The following is a 9,958-nucleotide window of genomic DNA, read 5'->3' as shown; positions in this document are numbered from 1 at the left end:
TGATTTTGGGGGCGAACGATCCACGAGCAGGAAGGCAGATGTTTTATTCAAGAGGTAAGCGATAAGAGGGGGGGAAGTGTGATTATGATAGCGATCGGCCATGCATCGATATCCAACCCTCCGAGCAACGCGACACCCTGCAGCGCATCGACCGGCCTCCCGTAACCGGATCCGCCGCCGCAGTTTGTTTTCAAGCAGAGCCGCGGTCCGGGTGTCAGGTGGGGGAGGTGGGCCGGAGGGGAGGAGAGGGGAGGGTGGCGATGGAAGCGTGAGAGAGAGAAGGAGGAGGCGGTATCACCTCCAAATACAATAAATACAAACAGCTCGTCGCTCGCTAAGCGCACTGTGCGACGACACAGAGCGGAACAGAAGGGGTCGGATGCTCGTCCACCCCGACCCTTTACAAGCGAACACCAGTGTAGAGAAGAAGGGCGCTAGACCCGTTAATTATAGTACATCCATGGCGAGACCATAGACATAATATACGGGGCGAGACAAGGACGTGGGCCACGGTTTTTATGTCACTACTGTTTTTTAATCATGGTTGTATGAATATATAAAGTGGTTGTGGATGAGTGGTGATGCTCCAAGCCAACAGGTACATTAACGGGATTTCATCCAAAGTTATACATACACACACACACACACACATATTTATTTATTTATTCATTCATTTATTTCAAATAAGCCGAGGCAAATATTTTATTCTAGAAAAGGATTTGTCAAAACGCATGTTAGTTTCGCATTAGATCAGACCTTCATGGAAAATGTAGCATGTTCCCTAAATCAAAAGAAACAATAGGAGTTGACCATGCATACGCATCTTATATCGGACATGGCCGGAAATCCGGAGAAAACCGTTCCATCTGCCAATGGGTAGGTCGATGGTTCGATCCCCGGCTCCCCCAGCCAGGAGAAAATTTTCATATAAAGTCAAATAAATGGGGTCCATTTGCCATTTTTAAGTCTAAATTACATGACTTCGTGAATGCCAAGTTTAACCATAAATGACATGATTGTGGAGACGCAAAAAAAAGACAAAAAGTTGGAAAGACTTATATTTCATATTGTTTAAAACAAATGTAGGCTAATTCATTTAGTCTATATTAACATTGGCTTTACAGTTCTTTTTTTTCAGGTACTTCAACAACGTGAACAATTCTTTTTTCACAAATTCTTAAATTGACTAAAAAATGAAAAGAAAAGAATAATTCTGAACATTGTCAACCAGCATTAAATATCAGTGTAGGTCCCAAAGTTAGGGAGCCCTAAAATGGACATAGACCACCATTTAAGGAGCTTAAATCTCTGTAGCATCCTCGTGAAGTTTTTGGTGATGTGACAACCTACTGTAAAAGTGAAGTTTGTGGATTATTATTATCACTATTTTTACCTTTTTAAAACTTTAAATAAAACACACCAAAGCTTTGGTGTCTGCAAACCAGAATTCACCCTACATGAAATGTCGGGCTTAACGCTTTTTCTTTATCAGCCAAAGTTGTGCAAATGATTGAAAGTGTACGCAGAAAAAGAAAAGAAAAAGAAACAAAACTGGAATAAGAAGCTGTACATTTCCGTGTGTGATATCATCAATATCATCATTTACTATGCACCCACTGATCATATTGACTTTCTTTTTTATGTCAGAACCAATTAGCCTGAATGTTGCATTTGTAGAATATGCTTCTAACGAATTTGGCATAAACTGAATTCAGCAACGTTTCAATTTACAGTCATTTAATCTTTTCGGTCTTTAAGGTTGGTGTGATTAAATAGACAGCAGAAAGCACCAATGAATAAAGAAAAGCTTCAAATAATCATGTGTGTGTAAGAACCTCTGCACGGGATTGTGTGAGGGACTTCAGAACAGATGCAGTACTGCCGCTGACTATGAGATCATATTGCCACCTGCTGGATTACAATAGTATTGCAACAAGATCGAAAATCAGAATAAGAATCAAGTTTATTGCCAAGTAGGTTTGCACTAACAAGACATTTTCACTTGGTGTAGGTAGTGCAGAGTATTAAATTATAGACAATATATATATATATATATACAGAAGAAATGCAGTTGATTTATAAATAGCACAACCTGAACTCTGGTGACAGAAAGAATAAGTGAGTTTTTAAAAGAGTTTTTTCTAAAGTACTTCAGTATGATTTTCAGGTGCTGCACTTTTTGTCTCCACTTTTTGTTTCTTTTCGGAGGAACATATTTCATATTTCTCTTTAAGAATAATTGACAGCTTTTTTTGGGGGGGGGGGGGGGGAGTTAATTCTAAGATTAAAAAAAACCACACAGCAGATGATATGAAAAGTTCCTCAAAGACACCCCAGAGTTAAGATCAAACTATTGACTGCCATGCTTTCTGATCCCCGATGGCTCACAAGAAGAGAAACTGTTGTTGGAGTCACACCCTAAATGTGTGTAAGTTATAAATAGCTCCAGCAAACAGAGAGTCTTCCCTCTGACTTTCTCACATAGTTTAGTTTCAGTAAGTGTTTTCTAACAGTCCAGAATTACACCAAAATCAAAGATTCCGGGGGTGGGGTAATCTTCAGTTGTTTCACAATCCCTCTGATTTATCTAGCAGCAGAATATATACACTCTTAACCCGAACTAGTTGAGTTTACTAGAAAATCGCGTGGAAACCCGTTGCCTTATCCCGTTTAAGTTTTTACAAAACATGAAACTAAACCTTTTAAGTTGTATTGGCATAGATAACTTAGACATATTCAAGTTTACATTAGTAACCTTTACTCAAAACCATTAGTTCACATAACTTATCTCTTTTCTGAGGTCTAGCCAACCATTTTAGGTCAAATGCACATAAATATATATAAAGGCATTACTTAACATCATTTGTTGATATAAGTAATGTATTGTATTCAAATTTTAATTAATGATTTATACTGTTTTGATTTAGAGTTTGTATATACCATTGTAGTAATGGTAGAGGTGGAGGCAAGAAAAGGCTTAGTCCAGACTTCCTCCTGCAGTAAGCACTTTTATCTTGACAGACAATTCACAGGAACAATAGTGAATTTCAACCAACCCACATGTATTCGAACAAGTGGTGGTAACTTTCTATCTCACCACTTTCAGTTATGGTGCAGATTTAGTTAAAATGCAACACGAACAAAAACCTTGTACTACACCGTCACTGCGTACAGAACATAAACATAAAACACATACAAACTCTACCACAGCACTAAATACAGCACATAAACGGGGAACAGAGAGCACCCATAATGCAATGCGGCAACACACCCACAGCACGCCACAATATATTGTTTAAAAAGAAATTTGTATGGGAAGGAAGAAATTAAAAAATACTTTTAAATTGTTCAAGTTATTTTATTTCAGAAAACATTGAAATTAACAAATAAAAATTAACACAAATAATTCACTGCAGCAATAATGAATTAAGACTGGTGCAGTCTTAAGCTAACCTTTAGCAAACGTTTAGCAACCAGACCGATCTTAATAATTGCTTTACACACTCTTCCGTCTACCTAGTGTCGTTAAAACTACTTTAAAACATCCACAGTTTATTTTTAAATACACAATTCAGTTTTCTCCAAAAATCGAGCTGGTCACGCTCTCACACAGGACGGGTCTTGACTCTCAGTTGAACTTCAAATAGGCTCCGCCCCTCCCTCACAGAACGTAACTTTATATGTAATCTCTGCTTAACATGATCATTGCAGTGTATATTTTCACATTTCTAATCCAAATAACTAATTTGATTTAGTAATTACATAGATTTTTACAAAACATAATAGAATAAGTAATGAACACTAAAACGTTTAATTGAAAACAAATTCCGGGTTTACAGTGTATGGTACATTTTCTCAAGTATGCTAATTAAGCACAATTTTGAGGTATTTTGGGGGGAAATAATTATCTCCACTACATTCATTTGGACCGCTCTACTCTAGAAACTTGGAAGAAAGTTTATACAATGTATGAAATTAACTTTTAAAACACATTTAAGGATTAAATCAGTGGATAGCAACTTATTTGGCGTCTAAGAAGAAGCAACAGGCTGGGGTCATGTTTCAGATTTCCGGAAGTTGCTGACAGCTCCAACACACAGCGACTTTTTGGTCTCAACTGCTCACATGGTGTCATTTCAGTTCATGATCAAATGATATAACGTATCACCGAAAAAAAAGATTGATTAAAGGGCAAATACAAAAACTGAAAACAGTTGTTTGTCTGTCACAGTGTTCTGGTGTCTCTGAATATAAAACTCAATATAAAGCCGTTCAAAACTCCAACCCCAGCAGCTTTAACAGCAATATGCCGCTAACATTGTACCTTTTACTGGCAATCTGTAGTCACATAAAACAAAAAAAGCACAAGGACTAAAGGTGCATTTTTTAAAACTTTTTGTAGGCTACTCATGAAATACTCGAGTACGTTTACTCAAGTGGAATTTTTTATGACATCTGTTTCACATGATATTCCAAAAGGGAAAGACATAAAGTAATGATCTTCCATCAATCTGGAAAGGGTTATAAGGCCATTTTCGAACAACCGGGACTCCCTTTATGTCATTTGCACATGGAAAATATCCAAGACACCTGCCAATCTTCCCAGGAGTGGACGTCCCAACAAGTTCACCCCAAGGTCAGTTCGTGCAATGCTCAGAGAAACTGCAAAAAAAACAAACAAGAGCTACATCTCAGACTCTACGGGCCTCAGTTAGCAAGTGAAATGTTAAAGCTCATGACGGCACAGTTAGAAAAAGGGTGAACAAGTATGGCTTTGAATGGAAGTGTTGCAGGAGAAAGCCTCTTCTCTCTAAAAAGAACATGCTTAGGTTTACAAAGTTGTATCTGAACAAACCACAAGACTTCTGCAACAATGTCCTTTGGACAGACGACAGCAAAGTGGAGATCATACGGTTTCAGTTTTGACATAAAACAAATACATGTCAGCATCGACGCCTCATGGGGGGGATGATTTGGACTGTTCTGCAGCTACAGGACCTGGGCACCTCGCAGTAACCGAGTGTTGCAATGATCTGGTCAAAGTAAAGACCTCAACCCGATTGAAATGCCGCGGTGGGACCTGAAGAGAGCTGTGCATGAACAAATACCTTCATACCTCAGAGCTGAAGCAATGTTTAAAGAATAGTTGGCAAAATTCCTTCACAACACTGTGAGAGACTGATAACATCACACAGAGAACGATTACTTCAAGTTATTCCTGTTACAGGTGGTTCCACAGGCTACTAATCATGGGGTGTACCACTTATTTAGCATTTTGGCTTGGTTTTTAGTTGAATGAATATGACACAGTGTAATATGTCGTGTGTTGTCTTTCATCCAAAGTTATATCTACCTGATTTTAAGACCTGGGGTCCGTTTCACGTAGCAGGTTCAACCAACTCTGAGTCTATTCCTGCCCTCTGAGTTGATCTACTCTGAGACCGAAAACCCTGAGTTTTCGGTTCCAGAAACGCTGATTTGAGTGAGGTTAATCAACTCTGAGTAAGTTCACCTTGAGTTTAGCGCGTGCACCACAATTTTAAAAAGCCAGCATCAATGGAGTGCCAATTCGACGAGTCACCATGGCAACGGGGAAGAGGAGGGGCTACGTTTTTCACCAACCTCGAATTGGAAATCTTAATGCGCATACGGCGAGTTTCAATACGTTTTCAGAAATAAGTACACCGCTGCGGCAGCAAAAGTGTAAGTTTAAATGTAGTCCTTAGCAATCACAATAATATTACAGGGAAACTGCTTGAATGGTAGCCCATTCATTTATTTCATTTAGGTGCAATCCCGCAGGGGAGAAGCGCTCTTGGCAGCAGTTTAAGATGAAATATAAAAATATTGTTCAAACAGGTGAGACCTCGGCATGGAGGTACCTCATTTTGATCATGTTTTACACTGTAAAATAAATATTAAGTGGCTATTTGACTGTGCAGTTATTTTATCCCCAACATAATGCTGTTTTCACACACATAAACTATGTCTTCTCATCTATATCATCCATCCATCCATTATCTATACCGCTGAATCCGTCAGTCGGGTCGCGGGGGGGCTGGAGCCTATCCCAGCGGTCAATGGGCAAGAGGCGGAGTACACCCTGGACAGGCCGCCAGTCCATCACAGGGCCACATAGAGACAAACGAGACAAACAACCACACACACTCACAGTGACTCAGAAGGACTATTTAGAGTCATCATCTATATCATGTTCTGTTAAATAATTAAGCCTATTTAAACTAACACAGACTTCTACTGAGCCAACAGAAAGAAGGCAGATGCCCGTAAAACGGGTGGTGCCCAGCACCGCCACCTCTAAAGGGAGGCAGTGGCTGAGGGAGTCCCCGGAGGGAATCCACCCCCAAGACACGAGTGCCTCTATAAAATATAATAGGCCTATATATGTCTTTTTTAAGCCTATTCATACAAATATTTATTTGTCTTTTATGTCTTTTTTTTCTTTTGTCCCAACACATTCTGATGGTGCCGCTCAAAAAGATAATTGCCTGTAAATGCAAAAATCTATGCGCGGTCTGATAACCATCTCCGACGAATATTTATTTCTCTGCGCAATAATGCTGCACCTTCATCCACGGATCGTTGTCAAAAGGACATGTTCGTGAAAAAAGTTGCCTCCTACTGTGCCTAATGGACTTATAGAAGTAGAAGAACTCGCTCTGCTGAATGAATGAATGAGGAAATCAAATGGCGTGTGTGGCTGAAAGAGGGCGGAGACAGAAAGAAACTCAAGGTTTCTTGAATAAAACCTGGTCCCGACCAGCCAGGCTAGGTCCCGACCAGGTTAGGTTCAGAGAGTCTGTTACTATGGTAACTGACCGAGAGCTTAAGTTACCTCTCTTTGTGAAACAGGCTAGAGTTACCCCTCTTTCTCGGGGTTGAGTTACCTCCCTTTGTGAAAACTCAGGGTTTCCCTCATTTCAGGGTTAACCAACTCAGAGTTTTCACTAATCCTGCTACGTGAAACGGACCTCTGGTACGGACAGGATGTTTTGTTTTGATTTTCTTTTCATGATGTCCTCATGCACAGAACACAAAGAGACTCTATGCAACAATGTAGAAAACGTGCAACAAATGCCTGTGAAAAACATTATGAGATTCTTGGCTACGTGCTTCCAAATATTGACCGTATGTAGGCTGTAGCTCAGTGCTCCGGCAGTAAAACGGAAAGTTTGGGTTTGGAAAATGCAAGCAGGCCTCACAGAAAGGCGGCCTCCTTGTGGTGCCCAGAATTTCTGAGACTAGAATGAGGGGCAGGTCTTTTCGCTTTCAGGCTCCTTTCTTGTGGAGGCAGCTGCCAGTTTTTAGGACGGGACACGGACACTCTCTCTGCTTCTAAATCTAAGCTGGGCTTAGCTGACTTTAGATTTCACTCACTGCTCCCTTCTGTGCACCACTTCTTTTAAAAATACTCGTTTTTGTCTTCTGCTTACTTTTATTCATGCTTTTGCTGCAAGGCTATTTGTCTTAACACAAACTGCTATTTGCGCCTTAAAGAATTAAGCTGACCTGAGCTGAGCTTAATCTAATATTTTGTACTTTTATTTTGAACTTTTAAGGATGGTAGCCAGCCATTCATTGTCAGTGTGTAATGCCGCTGTTTTGCCCTCTGAGGAGTTCAGGGCCCACATTTCCGAACCGTCTCTAAAAATCCCTCTGCCGCCCTTTATTTGGCGGGACTCCAGCCCGGAACTCTTAGTGAACAGTTGTGTCATGCTCCCATTGAGAGTTTACCCTTCTCCAGTCACATCCCCTCCCCATTAAAAAGAGATTGAAGGAGATTCTAAAATGCGTAAGGAGAAAACTGTGTCCACTCGGTTCTCTCTGCTCATACTGTTATATTTAATCCTGTTCTGTCCGACCGTTGCCAACCTTGGGTTGAGGACTGCCTCTTTGTTTCCTTGGTTGAGGTCCAGTTGTATAATTCACTATTTGTCTCCTATTCAACCAAAAGTGGGGACTGAGGCTTTCAGACGCTGCCTCGAGACTATATCCTTTAACAAGTCCTGGACGCGCTGATGTAGGTTGCCAAAGTGCAGCCTGTTTACATAATAGCCTCTCTACAGTCTCACAGTGATGAATAGATATATAGCTGGAGGTGAAATCGAGCCTGGCTGGCCAAAGTTAGTCAAAACCTTGCTGATGTGCGTGCTTCTTTAGCATCTTATTTTTTATTGTTCTCCAACTCACGTCAACACCTCTGAGCAGCTATTGCGGCCACTTTGCTTTTTGCCGCTGTCACCCAAGTTCTCTGGCAGCTGCGGGTTGGTGTTGACCAACTGACGTCAAGCTGTGGAAATAAAGCTGTGGTGAACGGGGGGGAGCGTGGGGTAGGCCTCAGCTGGCTGTTTCTGATTCTTTTACAGGCCGCTTTACGGGAACAGAACCGACTTGTTGAGTCTGAGCAGCCACACAAACCCGTCCACATAGGGTGCAAAGGCTCGCACAGGACGTTTTAGTTTACTTGGAATCCTGTGCGCTGGTGGACGAAAAAAAAGAAAAGAAAAAAAAAAGGACCAGCATTTGCTCAGAGCCGTCAGATTTTAATACCTGAGAGTACACATGTAGTGAAACTGGGCACATTGGCTTTCTGGTTGTTTACACATGCCAAGCAGACGTAATGCATTCCTTTCATATCCTCTCTTCCACTTATGTGTACAGTGTGCACTATCTCACTACTTAAAAACTGGGTCATGTGAGGACTCAAACATTGTTTCCATTCATAGTTTTTTTTTTCCCACACCACACAAGAGACTTAAAATCTCTGTTTGAATATGGACATTTTGTAGCTCCGTGAATCAAACTGGATTTTTATTCTCATTCCAGAAGTATTACTCATTAAACACTTCAGAAAGTTTTTCTACGGAACAAGACAAACGGTCTGTTGCTTGTAGGAACCTGAAGTTACCCAAACAGCCAGTAGGGCGAGGTGGAGGGCCTGGCAAAGGCCCCATAGCTTGGATAAGATGCTACCTTCAAGTGCTTTTTGGAAAGTCAATAAAGCTAAACGCATTCTAGAATTTGGGACTTTTCTGCCATACTGAGCTAGTTCAGCCGTGGCAGGAATGAGGCAGGAGCAATATAACTGCATTTGAAAGTATTTTTTGTTGAACTATTGTTGCCTGTGATATAAAATGCTTCAAAAACAGGGTCTTTGTGACTTCCAGTGAAGCCAATATGAGCACAAAGGGCATGAACATAAAGTTTAAGCATCATTGTGTGAAACATTACGCTGAGACGCTGGGGAGTGTCTCGCTAAAGCAACCATTTAATAATCAAAACAATGTGCAGTCTATTAATAGTTCTAATCACCATGTTCTTTAACAACATAAATACCGCACTCATTGTTTGTCACTGCTACCTCAACCAATTTTTAATATCAAGGAAGATTTCTGAAATTGAAGTAATTTAATAATCCTAAAGATAAATGAGATTGTTGCAGTGTATTATTTATAAAATCTGATCCAAAAGGAGACTCCTCTCCTGGCAAAGAGAGACATCTTAAAAGGTTATTGCGCTGGTCAGGAATGAATGACTGTAACGGTCTTTATTGCTGCACAGCTGAAGAAGCCTCTGACTGAAGACGCTGTTGTTTTATTAGCATATTTTGTTTATAATGAGTAGTGGTGTTCTTTGAGTTTGGAACTTTGGGGGAAATGACGATCGGCTTTAAGGGCTCCACAGTATTCCCCAGCACAGGGCCTCAAAGTCTTATGTCTTTATGTCATGTCTTTCAATTTGATGGTTTAAAGAACCACAAGGAATAAACTCAAGCCCATCAATTTTTTTTATTTTTTATGTAGTGTATGAGGTAGTGATCCTATTGTTGTAAAGCAAAGTGTGATATTAGCTGCAGACAGACAAAAATGAACCTGGCATGTTAGTATATTATGTATTTTGATAGATGCTGTTGATGAATTAATGTGTAAAATACAAC

The sequence above is a fragment of the Odontesthes bonariensis genome, chromosome 9 (assembly GCF_027942865.1).
Source record: "Odontesthes bonariensis isolate fOdoBon6 chromosome 9, fOdoBon6.hap1, whole genome shotgun sequence".
NCBI classification, from domain to species: domain Eukaryota; kingdom Metazoa; phylum Chordata; class Actinopteri; order Atheriniformes; family Atherinopsidae; genus Odontesthes; species Odontesthes bonariensis.
The sequence above is the reverse complement of the archived record's forward strand: the minus strand, read 5'-3'. Positions refer to the sequence as shown.